The sequence below is a fragment of the Lontra canadensis genome, unplaced genomic scaffold (genome assembly GCF_010015895.1).
Source record: "Lontra canadensis isolate GAN:19392208 unplaced genomic scaffold, GSC_riverotter_1.0 scaffold2, whole genome shotgun sequence".
In the NCBI taxonomy this organism is placed as follows: domain Eukaryota; kingdom Metazoa; phylum Chordata; class Mammalia; order Carnivora; family Mustelidae; genus Lontra; species Lontra canadensis.
This window is the reverse complement of record NW_022630996.1, coordinates 9,258,797-9,278,350: the sequence shown is the minus strand read 5'-3', so window position 1 is coordinate 9,278,350 and position 19,554 is coordinate 9,258,797.

The window sequence follows — 19,554 nt, the reverse complement described above, 5'->3', positions numbered from 1 at the left end:
ATCTGTAAGAATTTAGTTGCTTCAGAATCCCGAGGGCCTGTCTTGCAATTCTTCCTGTGGGGTTTGCAACAGCAGCCTACCGTGGTGTGTTTTTCCTCGCTGCTGACATACATATGCAGGACTGTAGTTTCTTCTCCATCCTGATGCTCAAGCTTCAGGGCTGCTTACACCAAAGCCTAGCCCTGTAGCGAAGGCCTTTTCCAAATAAGGTCCCACTCAACTCAATCTGGACCATTCTGTGTAGCCCAATAGACGAGCCAGAGCCATGTGGAATGTTTTATCTCCATGACCCTAAGAGGAAGACCAGGCCCTGTGCTTTCTTTGTTGTAGCAGATGGAAGCTGAAGCCATTAAAGCCTTCTACTTTAGAGAGCTAGATATCCCAGAAGCCCCTCTCCTAGTGGGCTCCCCAAAATCTCCACCAAAGTGTCAGTTCCCTGAGTTCTCACAGGACTTATCATTCCCTCTCTGGGAACATAAGCCGTCTCTTGTTCCTCCTGCCGGATTTGCAGGGTGTCATTGCCATCATGGATTGGTTTGATTTGGGTGGGATATCCCGGTAGCCCCCATCAGACTGCCTCACAACACAGAACAGGAGCATTGATATAGTCCTGAAGCAAAACTAAGACTGAAGAGAGACTAAGCCACAAATAGAAACTGTTCCTGATTCTTTTTTCCAATTGGAATCCGAAAGAACACCTTTGCCAAAACAGTGGCGGCCGACAGAGTACCCGAGGCCTCATTAATCTGCTCTGACCATGATACTGGGTATGGCACAGCTGCTTCAGCTGGGCCTTCTCCTTGGTTAGGCTTGCAAGAGCCTACAGTAATTTTTCAGGAGCCGGCCTTTCAAAGGAGGACTGGCTAAGTACCACCACCCACTGTATACTTTAGGTTTCTAATGGTGGCTCTTACCTCTACCATCCGCCCTGAGGATATAATACTGTTTTTGACTAACTGTATTGGCTAAAGGAGGAGGGCGGGGACAGAGGTTTCCTGTAATACCTTTACTGGGGGTCAGTGACCCAACACGGGGTTTACTGCCATTGCTAAGTTTGTTGATACCTTTACTGGGGGTCAGTGACCCAACACGGGGTTTACTGCCATTGCTAAGTTTGTTGATACCTTTACTGGGGGTCAGTGACCCAACACGGGGTTTACTGCCATTGCTAAGTATTCATTCTGGAAATGGAAAAATGACACTGGATGGGTCTTGAGATGGGGCCCACTGTGATCTGATTTTTATCCAGGGCACCATGTTTTCCTTGTTCCCCTCAGCCCCTATTCAAGCTAGGATAGAGGGCTCGATGTTGATGATTTAGATCTCTAGTTACCAATGTCAAGTCAGACACTTTGTCAGTATTTCTCAAAATGTCTGAGTATTCTCTTGTCCTTGGGGTAAATTCAACCTTTTAAGTGTCCATAGATCCACTTGGAGAGGACTAAAAGAATCATTACAGTATTTTCTTGGTACGGTGTTGGCAGAGTCTTTCCATGTAGGACCTGGTTGTGTTCAGTCATTGGGTTCTGAATATTAAAATTAGCTCAGATTTAGTAACTGAACAGGGAATCATAACTACTTTGGCAGCAAACACCCTCAGCCTCCTGCTTTTCTATTCTTACCTTTTCCTGGTTGTAGGTGTTTCACATCACCCTTGTTGACTGCCTTGTCTTGCCATTTGGTCTCTAGGAACACCAGATTCCATTATTATTCTCCGACTCCCTGAAGGCAAGGTCCAGTTGGCTGTCCCTCCAGCCTTGCTGGTCATTAAGGCAATTGCAGCCTTCAGGCTACTGGCTTTTAAGCATTTACTTCTGGCCTCTATTACTTGAAGGCCTCACTGTCCTCATGATATTAACCAACCCAGTTTGTGACCACTGCTAAATTGGGTACCTTACATGTCACAGAATTCAATGCCAAAATGGCACAGGTTTTGTCCCCAAGCTCTCATATTAGTTGAGATAAACAAAACAAAACAAAACAAAAAAACCCCCAAAAACCAAAATAACAAAACCCATTCCGAAGTTCTACTGAGCCAGGAGCTCCCCGTAATGCTGTGTTAGGACCAAACCAATGGATCCTGTAGTCACTTGCCTATTACAGTGGGGTTTTTGTGTGTGTGTGGTTTTTTTTTTTTTTTTTTTTTTTTTTTTTGCTATAAAATGGGGCTTTGTATGAGACAGTATTCTGAAGGTTGTAGTAATTGCTGCATTCTGTGAGCCCTCTCAAAATGAGGGTATCTGAGAAGGTGAACTCCTATCTAAAATGTGAGTCCATCCAAATAAGGATGACTTGGTTCTGTCCTCCAGAATGCGCTCTTCCAATCTTATCTGCCTGCATACTTTAGAGCTGCTGTATGTATGTATATATATGTGTGTATATATATATACACACATATATATACATACACAGAAAACATTTTGGAAGAATACACATAAAAAGGTTAATAGTAATTATAGAAAGAAAATATTGAACGGTTATTAATTTTTTCCTAATATATTTTTATTGTGTTAGGTTTATATTAAAAAATGAGAACAGAGCTCCTACAAAGAATATAGCAAATGTTTATAAGTTTATAATTTTTTAAGTGGGTTTTCTTTACCTTGTTTACCTAGTCTACATTTCCTGAATTAAACTGATAAAACAATCATTGCTCTTACTCTAATAAGAATTTCAGGATTTTGTCTCATCATTGAAAGGAAGACCATTCCTTTATATTTAGAAAAAAGGAACAAAATTGTTGATAACAAAGTACCAACTCCTAACACAATGAGAGAAAATACAATAGGAAATAAAACCTGCCAAAACTTAGAGCTGTGTAAGAATGGGTAAGTTACTCCTCAGGTACAACCGAATATTGGTATTTGCATTTCACCTAGAGAAGTGCGTTGGGGGAGTCGTCTTCTTACCTTGTGTTTCATGGCTGTTATTTAACTTAATAACATCCAGAAGTAATTTACATACAAATGGCAGAATGGATTCCAGTGGTCCTTATTTAAATGTGGCTAAATATCACAATATACAGTCATATAACATTGAATATATATAATTTTCATTTCCTATAATGAGTAGAAAGTAGCTAAAATGTATCTATTGATACAATGTCTTTGTTCTTTAGTACTGAGTGTCACGGGACAAGTTATTAGCCTTTTTGAATCTTAGTTTGACTGTGTAGCCTCCCAGTCCCTCCAATTGCCCCTTAAGACCCTTTGTTCTGTTTTGAGTGCTTTTAACTAGATTCCAAGTTAATGCTGGTCCCCAAGCACAGGTCACTTTTGTATTGGGGTCTTACTTTCCAGTGGGTCACTTCTGGTGGCTCCCTCCCCCTTCTGTTTATCCTCCAATACCAGTCTGTGCGCTCCCACTCCACTCTACCTCTCCACTGATGATCTCTGCTCCCGTAGAGATCCAGACGTGTATAATCTTAGATCTCTGGCTGATTTCATGGGTGTACAGAGTGTTCTGGTAGATATTTAGCTCAATTCAGGGGAACTATTGAAACAGGGTCTCCTACTCTCTGCCATCTTTCCCCTCCTCAGTGTGACTATGAAATGAAGGTATTAATAGCCCTTGTCTCTCAGAATTGTTATGATAACTAAAGAGATAATCCACAGTAAGAATTTATAACAATGTTTTGCAGGTAGTATGCACTCAGTAAATCAAAGTTTTTAATACTGCTTTCAGAGTTCTACATTTTCTTTTGTTTTCGTGTATTATTTTTCTTAATATATAATGTATTATTTGCCCCAGGGGTACAGGTCTGTGAATCATCAGGCTTACACATTTCACAGCACTCCCTACCCTCCCCAGTGTCCATGACCCAGCCACCCTATCCCTACTCTCCCCAGCAACCCTCAGTTTGTTTCATGAGATTGAGTCTCTTATAGTTTGTCTCCCTCCCAACCCCATCTTGTTTCATTTTTTTCCCTCCCTACTCCCTATGGCCCACTGCCCTGCCTCACAAATTCCTCATATCAGAGAAATCATATGATAATTGTCTTTCTCTGATTGACTTATTTCGCTTAGCATTAATACCCTCTAATTCCATCCACACCATTGCAAATGGCAAGATTTCATTTCTTTTCATGACTACATAGTATTCCATTGTGTGTGTGTGTGTGTGTGTGTGTGTGTATACATACATACAGAAGAAGATGTGACATATATATCATGATATATATGTCACATCTTCTTTATCCATTCATCTGTTTATGGACATCTAGGTTCTTTCCATAGTTTGGCTACTGTGCACACTGCTGCTATAAACATTGGGGTGCACATGCCCCTTCAGATCACTACATTTTTATCTTTGAGGTAAATACCCAGTAGTGCAATTGCTGGGTCATAGGGTAGCTCTATTTTCAACTTTTAGAGGAAACTCTATACTGTTTTCCAGAGTGGCTGCACCAACTTGCATTCTCACCAACAGTGTAGGAGCGTTCCCCTTTCTCTGCATCCTTGCCAGCATCTGTTGTTTCCTGACTTGTTAATTTTAGCCCTTCGACTGGTGTGACGTGGCATCTCACTGTGGTTTTGATTTGTATATCCCTGATGGCAAGTGATGTTGAGCACTTTTTCACGTGTCTTTTGGCCATTTGGATGTCTTCTTTGCCAAAATGTCTGTTCATGTCTTCTGCCCATTTCTTGACTGGATTATTTGTTCTTTGGGTATTGAGTTTGATAAGTTCTTTATAGATTTTGGATATTAGCCCTTTATCTGATACGTCATTTGTGAATATCTTCTCCCATTCTATCAGTTGTCTTTTATTTCCTTTGCTGTGCAAAAGCTTTTGATCTTGTTGGAAGTCCTAATAGTTCATTTTAGCCCTTGCCTCCTTTGCCTTTGGCGATGTGTCTTGGAAGAAGTTGCTGTGGCTGAGGTCGAAGAGGCTGCTGCCTGTGTTCTCAAGGATCTTGATGGATTCTGTCTCACATTGAGGTCTTTCATCCATTTTGAGTCTATTTTTGTACATGGTATAAGGAAATGGTCCAGTTTCATTCTTCTGCATGTAGCTGTCTAATTTTCTCAACATAATTTATTGAAGAGACTTTATTCCACTCGACATTCTTTCCTGCTTTGTCCAAGACTAGTTGACCATAGAGTTGAGGATCCATTTCTGGACTCTCTATTATGTTCCATTGAGCTATGTGTTTGTTTTTGTGCCAGTACCATACTGTCTTGATGACTACAGCTTTGTAATAGAGCTTGAAGTCTGGAATTGTGATGCCACCAGCTTTGGTTTTCTTTTTCAACATTCCTCTATTTGGGGTCTTTTTTGGTTCCATATAAATTTTAGGATTATTTGTTTAAAACGTTGATGGTATTTTGATAGGGATTGCACTAAATGTGTAGACTGCTCTAGGTAGCCTAGACATTTTCACAATATTTGTTCTTCTAATCCATGAGCATGGAATATTTGTCCATTTCTTTGTGTCTTCCTCAATTTCTTTCATGAGTACTTTATAGTTTTCTGAGTACAGATTCTTTGCCTCTTTGGTTGGGTTCATTTCTAGGTATCTTGTGATTTGGGGTACAATTGTAAATGGAATTGACTCCTTAACTTCTCTTTCTTCTGTCTTGTTGTTGGTGTATAGAAATGCAACTGATTTCTGTGCATTGATTTTATATCCTGACACTTTACTGTATGAGTTCTAGCAGTTTTGGGGTAGAGTCTTTTGGGTTTTCCACATAAAGTATCATATCATCTGCAGAGAGCTATTGTTTTACTTCTTCTCTGCTGATTCGGATGCCTCTTAATTCTTTTTGTTGTCTGGTTGCTGAGGCTAGGTCTTCCAGTACTATGTTGAGTAGCATTGGTGATAGTGGACATCTCTGCTGTGTTCCTGACCTTAGGGGAAAAGCTCTCAGTTTTTCCCCATTGAGAATGACATTTGCTGTGGGTTTTTCATAGATGGCTTTGATGATATTGAGGTATGTACCCTCTATCCCTACACTGTGAAGAGTTTTGATCAAGGAAGGATTCTGTACTTTGTCAAATGCTTTTTCAGCATCTATTGAGAGTATCATATGGTTCTTGTTCTTTCTTTTATTAATGTATTATATCACATTGGTTGATTTGCGGATGTTGAACCAACCTTGCAGCCCAGGAATCAATCCCACTTGGTCATGGTGAATCATCCCTTTAATGTACTGTTGGATCCTATTGGCTAGTATTTAGGTGAGAATTTTTGTATCCATGTTCATCAAGGATATTGGTCTGTTATTCTCCTTTTTGATGGGGTGTTTGTCTGGTTTTGGGATCAAGGTAATGCTGGCCTCAAAATGAGTTTGGAAGTTTTCCTTCCATTTCTATTTTTTGGGACAGTTGCAGAAGAATAGGAATTAATTCTTTAAATGTCTGGTATAATTCCCCTGGGAAGCCGTCTGGCCCTGGGCTCTTATTTGTTGGGAGATTTTTGATGACTTCTTCAACCTCTTTACTGGTTATGGGTCTGTTCAGGTTTTCTATCTCTTCCTGGTTCAATTTTGGTAGTTTATACATCTCTAGGAATGCATCCATTTCTTCCAGATTGTCAAATTTGCTGCTGTATATTTGCTCATAATATGTTCTTATAATTGTTTGTATTTCTTTGGTGTTGGTTGTGATCTCTCCTCTTTCATTCATGATTTTATTAATTTGGGTCTTTTTTCCTTTCTTTATTTTTACTTTTAATTTTTTAAAATATTTATTTATTTGACAAAGAGATAGAGAAAGAGCACAAGTAGATAAGATGGCTGGCAGAGGGAGAGAGAGTAGCAGGTTCTCTGCTGAGCAGGGAGCCTGACATGGGATTTGATCCCAGGACCTTGGAATCATGACCTGAGCCAAAGGCAGATGCTTAACCGACTGAGCCACACAGGCACCACCTTTTCTCTTTTCTTTTTGATAAGTCTGGCCAGGGGGTTATCAATCTGATTAATTCTTTCAAAGGACCAGCTCCCAAGTTTGTTGATTTGTTCTACTGTTCTTTTGGTTTCTATTTCATTGCTTTCTGCTCTGATCTTTATAATTTCTCTTCTCCTGCTGGGTTTAGGCTTTCTTTGCTGTTCTTTCTCCAGCTCCTTTAGGTATAGGGTTAGGTTGTGTATCTGAGACCTTTCTTGTTTCTTAAGAAAGGCTTGTATTGCTATATACTTTCCTCTCAGGACCTTTTTGCTGTATACCAAAGATTTTGAACAGTTGTGTTTTCATTTTCATTTGTTTCCATGAATTTTTTCAATTCTTCTTTAATTTCCTGGTTGACCCATTCATTCCTTAGTAGGATGCTCTTTATCCTCCATGTATTTGGGTTCTTTCCAACTATCTTCTTGTGATTGAGTTCTAGTTTCAGAGCACTGTGGTCTGAAAATATGCAGGGAATCATCCCAGTCTTTTGGTACCTGTTGAAACGTGATTTGTGACCCAGGATGTGATCTATTCTGGAGAATGTTCCATGTGCCCTAGAAAAGAATGTATATTCTGTTGTTTTGGGATAGAATGTTCTAAATATATCTGTGATGTCCTTCTGGTCCAGGGTTTCATTTAAAGCCTTTATTTCCTTGTTGATCTTTTGCTTAGATGATCTGTCCATTTCAGTATGGGGGTGTTAAAGTCCCCGACTATTATTGTATTATTGTTTATGTGTTTCTTTGATTTTTGTTATTAATTGATTTATATAATTGGCTGCTCCCATGTTAGGGGCATAGATATTTAAAACTGTTAGATATTCTTGTTGGACAGACCCTTTAATAGTGTCCTTCCTCATCCCTTATTATAGTCTTTGGCTTAAAATCTAATTTATCTGTTTTAAAGATTGCCACCCCAGCTTTCTTTTGATGTCCATTAGCATGGTAATTTGTTTTCCACCCCCTCAGATTAAATATGGAGGTGTCTTCGGGTCTAAAATGAGTTTCTTGTAGACAGCATATTAATGGGTCTTGTTTTTGTTTTTTGTTTTTAAGTCCATTCTGATACCCTATGTCTTTGACTGGGGGCATTTAGCCCATTTACATTCAGGGTAACTGTTGAAAGATAAGAATTTAGTGCCATTGTATTGCCTGTAAGGTGACTGTTACTCTATATTGTTTCTGTTCCTTTCTGTCTGTTACTTCTACTTTTAGGCTCTCTCTTTGCTTAGAGGATCCCTTTCAATATTTCCTGTAGGGCTGGTTTGGTGTTTGTAAATTCTTTAAATTTTTGTTTGTCCTGGACACTTTTTATCTATCCTTCTATTTTCAGTGACAGCCTAGCTAGATATGGTATTCTTGGCTGCATATTTTTCTTGTTTAGTGCTCTGAATATATCATGCCAGTCCTTTCTGGCCTGCCAGGACTCTGTGGAAAGGTCTGCTGCCAATCTAATATTTTTACCATTGTATGTTACAGACCTCTTGTCCCGAGCTGCTTTTGGGATTTTCTCTTTGTCACTGAGACTTGTAAGTTTTATTATTAGATGACTGGGTGTGGACCCATTTTTATTGATTTTGAGGGGAATTCTCTGTGCCTCCTGGATTTTGATACTTGTTCCCTCCTCCAAATTACAGAAATTCTCTGCTCTAATTTACTCCAATATACTTTCTGCCCCTCTATCTCTTTTTTCTTCTTCTGAGATCCCAGTTATTCTATTTTTTGTCTTATGGTATCACTTATCTTTTGAATTCTCCCGTAGTGTTCCAGTAGTTGTTTGTGTCTCTTTTGTTCAACTTCTTTAGTCTCTATTTGGTCTTCTATATCACTAATTCTCTCTTCTGCCTCATTTTTTCCTAGCAGCAAGAGCCTCCATTTTTTATCACACCTCATTAATAACTTTTTTTTATTTCAACTTGGTTAGATTTTAGTTCTTTTTTTTTCCTCCAGAAAGGGATTCTCTAATGTCTTCCATGCTTTTTTTGAGCCCAGCTAGTGCCTTGATAATTGTCATTCTGAACTCTAGTTCTGACATATTACTAATGTCCATATTAATTAGATCCCTAGTCATCAGTACTGCCTCTTATTCTTTTTTTGTGTGTGTTTGGTGAGTTTTTCCAACGTGTCATTTTATTCAGATAGGAAGAGATGAATGAGAGAACAAAATACTAAAAGGATAGCAACAACCCCAGAAAAATATACACTAACCAAATCAGAAGAGACCAGAAACCAGGGGGAGAAGAAAGGTCGGGGGGGGGATGTATATACATACATACATACATATGTATTAATTAGACTGGTGAATAGAACAGAGCCACACACTTGATTTTGGGTGTATTTTGGCTTGTTAGAAGAAACTACCTCCCAAAATTTTAAAGAAAGAAAAACTTATATAGACACAAAAATAAGGGTATACACAATGAAAGGATGGAATATGACTGTAAAGTTGAAAATTTAAAAAGATTCTAAAAAAGGAATTGATAAGAAGTTGGTTGAAAGAGAAAGAGAGGAAAAAATGTGATCAGGCTGGATACTAGAACAAAGACGTGCACTAGATTTAGGGTATATTCTGATCTATTAGAAGAAGTTGTATCCCAAAATTTTAAAGAAAAAACCCTAAACGTATACAAGAAATAAGGTTAAATACAATGAAGGGATAAAATATAACGGTGAAAATTAAAAAAAGATTTTAAAAGGGTATTGATAAGATAAAATAATTTAAACAAGTTAAAATAGGAAAGAGGAAAAATTTTTAAAAATAGAATAAGAACAAAATAAAATTTAAAAAATTTAACTTTGAAAAACTAAAGGATCATGGGGAAAAAAGCCATGAATTCTGTGTTGCTTTCCTCTAGCTCTGGGGTTCCGCAGTTCTCATTGTTTGATGAACTTGGTCTTGGCTGGATGTTCTTACTGATCTTCTGGGGGAGGAGCCTGTTGCAGTGATTCTCAAAGGTTTTTGCCTGAGTCAGAATTGCACCATCCTTGCCAGGGGCCAGGCTAAGTAATCTGCTCAGGTTTGCTCTCGGGAGCTTTTGTTCCAATGGCAGCCTCCCAATCTCTGGCCCTCTAGGAGCCAAGAGTTCGGGGACCCCCTCCTCAGAACACCCTCAGAGAAAAGCAGTCAATCCATCCTGTCTCCCTAGTGTCTGGCTGTGCTCTGAGCTCTCCTGGCCTGTGACTGAGTATTTCTCTCTCTGGGGCGTGGTCCCGTTTGGAGTCTCCAAACCCAGCAGATTCCTACAGTGTGCTCTTGTGCCGCTCCTCCCGAGGGAGGAAGGAGGGGTCTCCTTGGATCTGCAGCTTGTGGGGTCCCTGCTCAAAGAGCAGTGGCTGCAATGTGACTTGGATCATGTTTTAAGGTAACCCCAAGCTGAGAGTCCCCCTCCTTGTCTCCGTCTTTGCTGCCACCTTCCCCACCCTGATACCTGAGAGTTCTGCCACACTCAGGCACCCCTGGTCTTTCTGTGCTCCCGCAGGTCCGGAGACCACACTGTCCCTGCGAGGGCTCCACCCCCTGCTTAGCCTCTGGAGTGATGTCCCTCAGTGGAGCAGACTTCTGAAAGTTCCGATTTTGTGCTCCGCTGCTCTACCACTTGCCAGGAGCTGGCTCCTCTCCCCACAGTCTTTCTTCCAATCACATCAGATTCACTTCTCCACATGTCCTACCTTCTGGAAAGTGGTCAATTTTCTGTTCCTAGAATTGCTGCTCTTCTCTTCTGTGTCCTGTTCAGTTTGTAGGTGTTCAGAATGGTTTGATAACTATTTAGCTGAACTCCTGGGACCTGATATCTCAGTCTCCTACTCCTCCACCATCTTACTTCACAACCCTCGAGTTCTATGTTTTCAAATCCATTATTGGATTTGATCTATAGGAAAGGAAAATTATTATTAATATTATTTACCCAGCAGAGATTGCCATATCTGCAAATGTGAACTATATATGATTGTAACTAACTTTCTATCTCTTAGGAAAGGTTAAGCCTGAGAAACATTGTCAGAAGTGAATATTAAGCAATGAGATGGTAAAGTATGAGAGTGTTAGGTGAGGAATAGATTCTGAATCCAGTCTGGACAGAGATGTAACATGCCTGTTTTGTACACTTAAAACCTATTGGTTGAATTGATGAACAAATCAGTGTATGAGTGAGAGAGTAACAGCTAAAAGAAGTGGAGAGAAAGTCATTGTTCCACTGTTGCAAGGAGGTCTAGCATCATGCCCAGAGGAAGTGGTGGGGGCCCAGGCACCAGGGAGAGGATCCAATGGTGTGTTCGCAGCTTGGCAGGAAGGACAACCTGTTATTGGAGAAGAAAGGCCGATCCTAGCCTCAGAAATTAGTGAAAGGGTGTGCTTGGGAAATAATTGACAACAGATTTCCAGCAACACTCTGGGCTTGCCTAGGGTTGTGACTTCCATTGGAATAGGGTTCTTAACTAATGGGTACCTGAAGTAAATTTGGGGATCTATGACTGAAACAGGGGAAAAAATAATGATTATTTTCACATGTCTCTGAACAGAAATTTGACATTTTCTTCCATGACAATTATGGGCAACAAGCCACAACAGTATTAACAGTAATTGTGACTATGTCATGAATAGAAAGCACAGATTGTCTCATTGTTCTAGCTTTGCAGATATCTAGAAGCATCCATTGTATGGATCACTATAGTGATTAGAACGAACTCTAGAACCTGTTATTTAATGGGTAGTGAGGCAAATTATTTCTAAATCAAACTTTTAAAAATATAGTTACACTGTATTACAATATATTTGGAATCATTTCTAGTCCAATGCAGTTTATTTTAAGCATAAAAACACTGCTCCGTGAGGGGACCCATAGGCTTGCCTAGCCTGCCAGAGGAGTTCATGGGACAAAAAAAATGTTAAGAACCCCAACTTGAGAGCAAGCATCTTGGTTTTAGTGTTCTCAGTGCTCCATCACGTTATTCTCTACCAGTCTCCAGGCGAAGGGCTCCATCTGTGAGCTCTCTTCTCTGGGACTCTCCTGTGATTGATAGTTAGCACGACTCCTCTTGCTGCCTATGTGGATAAGATAAGGTGTTACATCACCCTTTCTATTGTTTTCTACACTCTCCTGGGTGTGCATTCTCTTCCATTTAAATGACTTCCCCTATCTTAGCACACACCCAGAGATCAAGTGGATAACTTCAGGCAGGTAGGAATGATTCAGAAGGACTTAAATCTGGAAGCAGAGATCTCCGCACAGGGATGGGAGCTGCTGACAGGAAGGGAAGGAAAGGAAGGTGATGGGAGAGGAGATGGTAGGAGGGACGGCCCAGTGGACAGAACCTAGAACTCAGCGACCAGAGAATATAGGGGTAGGCCCCAGGTTGGCCAGAGGCTGGCATCAGGGAAGTCCAGGAAAATAAAGGAAAACGTTAGCTGTAACAAAGCCCAGAGAATATGCTAGTGCGTACTCTAAGATCAGGCAAAATGCAGAGTCATACCCTGATTCACATCAGACAAGTCTGTCCAGATGTGGTTAGAGATTCAGAGCAGGACTACATCTGGATGGTGATGGTGTGGCTAGAAGGGGAGGGTAGAGTTAGAAAAACAGAGCTGCTTCTTAGAAAGGCCAGAATACTGGGCGAACTTCAAGGGAGTCAATTAAGGACATGGTGGAAAGAGGTAATAAATTGGAGGCTTTGTTTCAGGTGTAAGGTATGATTCTGTATCTTATACATGGGACACATTTTGAGTGGCTTGCCGGGGAATATCTTACTGGTGAATTAGAGGACAATTCACAGGGTTCATATTGGGACTAAGTCTGCTGGTCAAGGTGACCTCATTCATGCTAATAGGAAGGGAGGGCTATGAAGTCATAGAACCAGGAAGTTTGTGACAACTGGTCAGCTTTCTAAATCTGCCATACTCAATAAGGGATAGCTATCTGACATTAGGCTCCCAAAGCATGAAGAAAAATGTGTTATTAAATCAGCTCTCCTTGGATCACAAAGAAAATAACAAGGCAAGAGTGATAGAAGAGAAAAAAAAAATAAGAGAAAATGACTGGGTGGCCAGAGGCAAAATGTATGACAGATCCAAATGACCTTCATTATTTCTCAGTTGGAAAATTCCAATAACTTCCTAAATTGTCTCTCCATCTTAAGTGCTTTGCTATTCAAATTTATCTTATAATCCACTTCCAGGTGACAGACTAAAATCTTTCAAGTGTAAGCATTGTTACTCACGCCTGTCTCCTACTAAAAATACGAGTAACTCTTTGTTGTCCAATAGGATCCTTTTCTTTGCATTCAAATTTCTGTATAAGTTGGTTCCAGCCGACATCAGTGCTTATTTCCTGGCAGTCCTTGTTTTTAATAGTTTAATATTAAGCATTATGAAAATAATTGATTAAAACAATTCTTTTAATACTTCATTTTTAGTATTTTCTTTTTCTTTTTTGCAAACATGCCCATCTTAGAAGAGTTGCTCCATTTCATTTTTGTGTGATTCCGATAGGCTGCTCATCTGGAAATTCCAACACAATGGGAGTCCCATGTGGCCCAGGTTGGGCCAAGCGGAGTCCTGTCCCAGGAGGAATGTCCCATGAATGAGGGAACATAGAGGGACCAAAAATCACTGGAATTGAATCATGTGAGGAACTCTTGGGCTGCTCACATGTTCAGAATATTTGTCTTTTTTTGTTGTTTTTTTTTAATGCTCTTCTGATCCTCTACCCTTCCCTAGCCTCTTCTACTCAATTCTATGAGCCACTGAGTATCCTTTCAAAAAATGTCTTTGCACACACACACTGCATTCAGTTTAAGAATAGCAGTTTCTATTAGTTGCAACAAAGGAATGCTGAACAATGCAGAAATCGAGAACAAGAGCATAGGGGAGGCTGTTAGGTATAGAATAGGGCATAGACCTTCCAAGATGCAAGTGTGTAGAATTAATTATGAAGCTGAAGTTCATTTAAAAAGCAATGGGCTTGACATCAGCATCCTAAGCTGGGAAATGAAAGGTCCACAATATAGAGTGAAGAGCTGGTACATGAACTTATTGCTGAGATGCTGGGATGCTGTAGTGGAGGCTTTTAGTAACAGGTGGCTTTTGCCGTCGACCCCGCTAAATTTAACCAAGGAAATGAGGAGCTCAAATGTTAACATTTTCATTTTGAAGCATGGACTGAAATCCAGAGTCCTGCCACCAAGCATCTCTTACTAGTTGTTATGGGACTAGGATTGATGAAAACCAATCCAAAAGATGGGTCATTCAGCTCACTAAATTAAATCAGGTCAAGGGAGAACGTCGCCACAGGTGGTATGAACCTTGAGGACAATAATGGTATAGGAGTTGTTCAGCAGTTAGTAAGGATTTGAGGAATCTGAAGAAACCTGAACCTCCCAAGCCCCTGCCAGCCTTCTTACTTTGCCTTCTTGGTTGAGGAAGAGGTACTCTCAGAGGAGAAATAAAACTTCCTCTGGTCCCCACACCTCACTGGAGCTGCCCTCATTCCTGTTACTCTTGTGAGCTCTTCCTCCTTTACCCATGGTTTCCTGCATCCACAGGCTCCCTGTTATTCATGGAATGTGTTGAAAACTTCCATCTGGAGCTTTGCACCTCCTGCCTTACAGAGCTCTCTCTGCCTAGAATGTTTTCCTGCAGGCAACCCCATGACCTGCTCTCTCACCTGCCTCTGGTTTTTGCTGGCTTGAATGTCCCCTTCTCTTTTCACTCACTGTATTTCGAATGCCAGTGTTTACCCAACACTGTGTATTGCCCTTCATGGTTTCATTTTCTTCTATGGAACATAACGCCATCTAATGTATGTTTTACATTTGTGTATTTTGTGCCCAACCAGACCCCTCAGTGAACCCTGTTTCCTGGGATTCACTCCCTGTGTAGATCCTGCCCCTAGAATCTGAGCTGGCCCTGACTCATTTTCATCATTAGAATGTGGTAGAAATGATGCCTGGCCAGTTCCAGTCCTAAGCTTTAAGAAGGCTGGTGGGTTCCAACTTTGTGCTTTGGAGAGTTCTTTGCTGCCAGAATACCACTATATTCATGGTCTGGATCCTCAGTGGGAGTGTAAGTGCCTTGAGAATAGCGTTTTGTGCTTTCCTGCATCCCTAGCACCTGTATCAGAGCTGAGCACTTAAACATGCTTAATGAAGAAATTCACACATTAGTTAATGAATTTAAACTGGTTCTAGTCTATGGGGCAAAATGTATAATCAGAATTTGGAAGGGGCAATATACCCAAAGAGGTTTTCAGGAAATTAATCTATATTAATAATCTATAATAATCTATAATAATATAATACAATCTATATTAATATATATAATATATATAATATAATCTATATTAACATAATATAATCTATAATAATATATAATCTATTAATAATCTATAGATCAATTAATCTATATTGATCTATATCGATCTGTTCAGGTATAGTGATTGTATCCATATACTCGACTTGCCCTTAGTGGAGATAGAAAGGTTACATAAAGTAATAATCTCAGAGAATATTCTGTTTTTTGACTGTCAGATCCATCATACACAGGCCAAAGTTAACACTGAATAGTATTTCTTCAAACACATTTTAGAGATGCACTTCATAGGAGAATGGAATCTTATTTTGGATATTGTTATGTGTCTTGAGAAAGATGCATTCACCGGAAAGTCTGAATTCAATTTCCCAGCCCTGGTTAAGTTTCCTAGCTTAAATAACGCATGTGTAAACCAAATGCTCCCCAAAGAAAACTACCTTAGATGCCCAGGTATCCTTTAACTTAATATAGAGGTAAGGAACTCAGAGAGCAATTATGCATATCTTGCCCACTCTCCTCTGGGCCACTTCTCAGAACAGGCCCCTCCTCTCTCGCCTTTCATCCTTGGTACCAGACCAGACTGTAGTTTGTCAGATCTCTTAATAAATTGGTAAGAATTTTAATTGTTAGCATGACTACCTTAAAAGCATACAACTTTTGGATTTAGTGGTCTAAAAATTCATACCACTCATTGCAGGCATCTCAATCTATTGGTCATGTAATTCTATTCATGTAATTCTCAAAGAGTCTCCTAAACTGAGACACTCGAAGATGATGACTTTGGCCTGTGTTGGATGGATCTGACAGTCAAAAAACAGAATATTCTCTGAGATTATTATTTTATGTAACCTTTGTATCTCCACTAAGGGCAAGTCGAGTATATGGATACAATCACTATACCTACATGATCTCTAACGTGATCCCTCTATTCACAAGAATTTAGGGATATGATGTCAGCATGTTTTCATTCTTTAATGTAAAATGTATGGCTTCCATGCACATTTTCCAAAAAAACCCAAAATACATGGTGATAATTGAGACCTATAATCTCCTTCACCAACCCCATGGGTAACTTAATATAACAGTTACAATGGTTACATACGTAGGAAGTCATTGGACAATGTACTTCCTGTTGAGGTTTTGTCCCCTAAAAAAAATAAAACCCTTTACAGAAATCAGATTTTGAGAGCTAATTGGATTTTACTGTTCTTTTCAAATTACAAAAATAAACACGTGTAGGTCTGGATTTCTTTGCGCTGAAACATCCTTGAATTACATTATTTTACTTGTGACCCTAACAGAATTGAGCAGTTTACCTTATTTTTGGTGCCTCGCTTGAAGACTAAACGATTGAGAGGAACAGAGACCGTGGGACAGGGGTGGACTTCTCAGACTGTGATACATTTTTCTCTGATTAAGATGTCCCATATCTTATTTCTGGGGGAATTAGAGTCTACGTTAGTTTGAGGTAGGCATGAGTTGCTGGATGCTCAGAACAACATTATGCCCCTTTCTCTTGATGTAAATGTATTCCAAGACTCTGTATCTTCTTTGAAAAGTAGATTGAAAATGCGTTTATTTGACAGACCTGGAACAATTACTGTCTGTTACTAAAGTTTGTCCTCTTTCATTCTGTCTGCCCGATTTTGCAGCCAAGATTTAATGGGAAAACACAGGAGAAAAACATGGTAATATAGGGAAAGACATGGAGAGAATTTTCCACATCCAAAGATACTTGTTTATTTATTTTTTTAAAGAAGATAAATGGGGGGAAAAGCCCTTTGCTTTTCTCCATTAGAAAACCTCATGACTGAAGGTTGATAAAGTTCTAAATGTTATGTTTGGGAACTATTGTTAAATAATTGAATTTGTGAAAGGTAGTATATTCAGAGCTTCCGAAAGCATATTTACCTCTGGTTTTCATTTAAAGAAGTTATAAAGCAATTAATTTAAGACTTTCAGGAACATAGAGTTAAGTTGCTTATTATGAAAAAAAGTATGTGTCTCTTATTCTTCAAGAAGTATCTCTTGTAGTGATAGCAGTGTAACTTTTCTTTCCTCAAATAAGAAACCACAAATGAAATTAATTTTTTTTAATACCCATGCATCCCCACCAATACAATTTAGTAGAACCTAGGAGCTATTTAGAACATAATTGGGTTTGGCTTTCTCCTCCTACAAGTTGACAGGAAGTTAGGATGTCATTTCAGGCATATATAAAGTCAAAATATCTTTATCCCAGATTTCTTTGTCTGTATGTAATGTGACAGCATTCACATATTCAGGATAAATCAGAAAGTCTACCAGGGTACATGTAATCACCCAGCTGGACAAGGACCTTTTCTGGTGACTAAAGGAATGTTTTTGCTAGGATTTTGGATAGGCTCCTTTGTGCTGTCCTAATCACTAGAAGGAAAGCTTGTCTTCACTATAAGGCTATTTAAGGACTTACAACTGTTGTTGGGTGTTTTTGTTTGTTTGTTTGTTTTTTTAAGTTTCATTTTATTTTAAAGTATAGTTAACATACAGTGTTATGTTAGTTTCAGGTGTACAATGTAGTGATTCAACACTTCGATACATTACCCGGTGCTCATCACAAGAGCACTCCTTTGTCCCCCGCACCTTTTTCAGCACCCCCCCACCCTGTAACCATCAGACTGTTCTCTACAGCCAAGAGTCTGTTTCTTGGTTTGTCTCTTTTCTTTTTCTTTTGCTTATTTGTTTTGTGTCTTAAATTCCACATGTAAGTAAAATCATATGGTATTTGTCTTTTTCTGACTTATTTTGCTTCGCATTATTCTCTCTAGTTCCATCATTGTAAATGGCAAGATTCATTCTTCTTTATGGCTGAATAATGTTCCGTGTACGTGTGTGTGTGTGTGTGTGTGTGTGTGTGTGTATGACTTTTTCTTTATTTTTTAAAGATTTTATTCATTAGAGAGCACAAGCAGGGGGAGGGGCAGAGGGAGAGAGAGAAACAGATGCCCCACTTAGCAGGGAGCCTGACATGGGGTTGATCCCAGGACTCTGGGATCTTGACCTCAGCCAAAAGCAGATGCTTAGCCACCCAGGCTTGTTCTTTTTTTTTTTTTTTTTTTTTTAAGATTTATTTTTTAAATTTTTTTGTGACAGATCACAAGTAGCAGAGGGGCAAGCAGAGAGAGAGGGGGAAGCAGGCTCCTCCTGGAGCAAAGAGCCCGATGCAGGGCTCAATCCCAGGACCCTGAAATCATGACCGGAGCCGAAGGAAGAGGCTTAGCCCACTGAGCCACCCAGGAGCCCCTTGTTCCTGACCTTAGGAGAAAAGCTCTCAGGTTTTTTCCCATTGAGGATGATGTTAGCTACGGGTTTTTCGTCTATGCCTTTTTTATGTTGAGATATTTTCCCTCTAAACCTACTTTGTTGAGGGCTTTTATCATGAACGGATTTTGTACTTTGTCAGCTGCTTTATCTGAATCTATTGAAATGATCATATGGTTCTTATCCTTTCTCTTATTGATGTGATGCATCAGATTGGTTGATTTGTAAATATTGAACCACTCTTGCATCCTGGGACTAAATCCCAATTGATTATGGCAAACAATTTTTTAATGTATTGTCGGATTTGGTTTGCTAGTATTTTATTGAGGATTTTTATATCTATGTTCATCAGAGATAATGCCCAGCAATTCTTTTTTGTGGTGTCTTTATCTGGTTTTGTATCAGGGTGATAGTCACCTTATGGGATGAATTTGGAAGTTTTCCTTCTTCTCTTATTTGGAACAGTTTGAATATAATAAGTATTATTTCTTTTTAAAGTTTTAGGTAGAATTTGCCTATGAAGCCATCAGGTCCTGGAATTTTGTTTTTTGGGGGAATTTTTTGAATATTGATTCAATCATCTTGCTAGTAATAAGTCTGTCCAAATTTTATATTTCCTCCTAATTCAATTTTGGTAGGTTATATGTTTCTAGGAATGTATCCATTTCTTCTGGGTTGTCTAATTTGTTGGTGTAGAGTTTTTTACAATATTCTTCTATAGTTGCTTGTATTTCTGTGGTGTTAGTTGTTATTCATCCTCTTTCATTTATGATTTTTATTTGAGCCCTTTCTCACTCCCCCCTTCTTTTATGATGAGTATGTCCAGAGGCTTATCAATTTTGTTGATCATTTCAGAAACCAGCTTCTGGTTTCATTGATCTGTTCTATTGTTTGTTTTTTTAGTTTCTGTATCACTTATTTCTGCTCTAATCTTTATTATTTCCTTCCTTCTGCTGCCTCTAGGCTTCATTTATTCTTTCTCTAGCTCCTTGATGGATAAGGTTAGATTGAGATTTTTCTTGCTTCTTGAGGTAAGCCTGTATTGCTATAAACTTCCCTCTTAGAA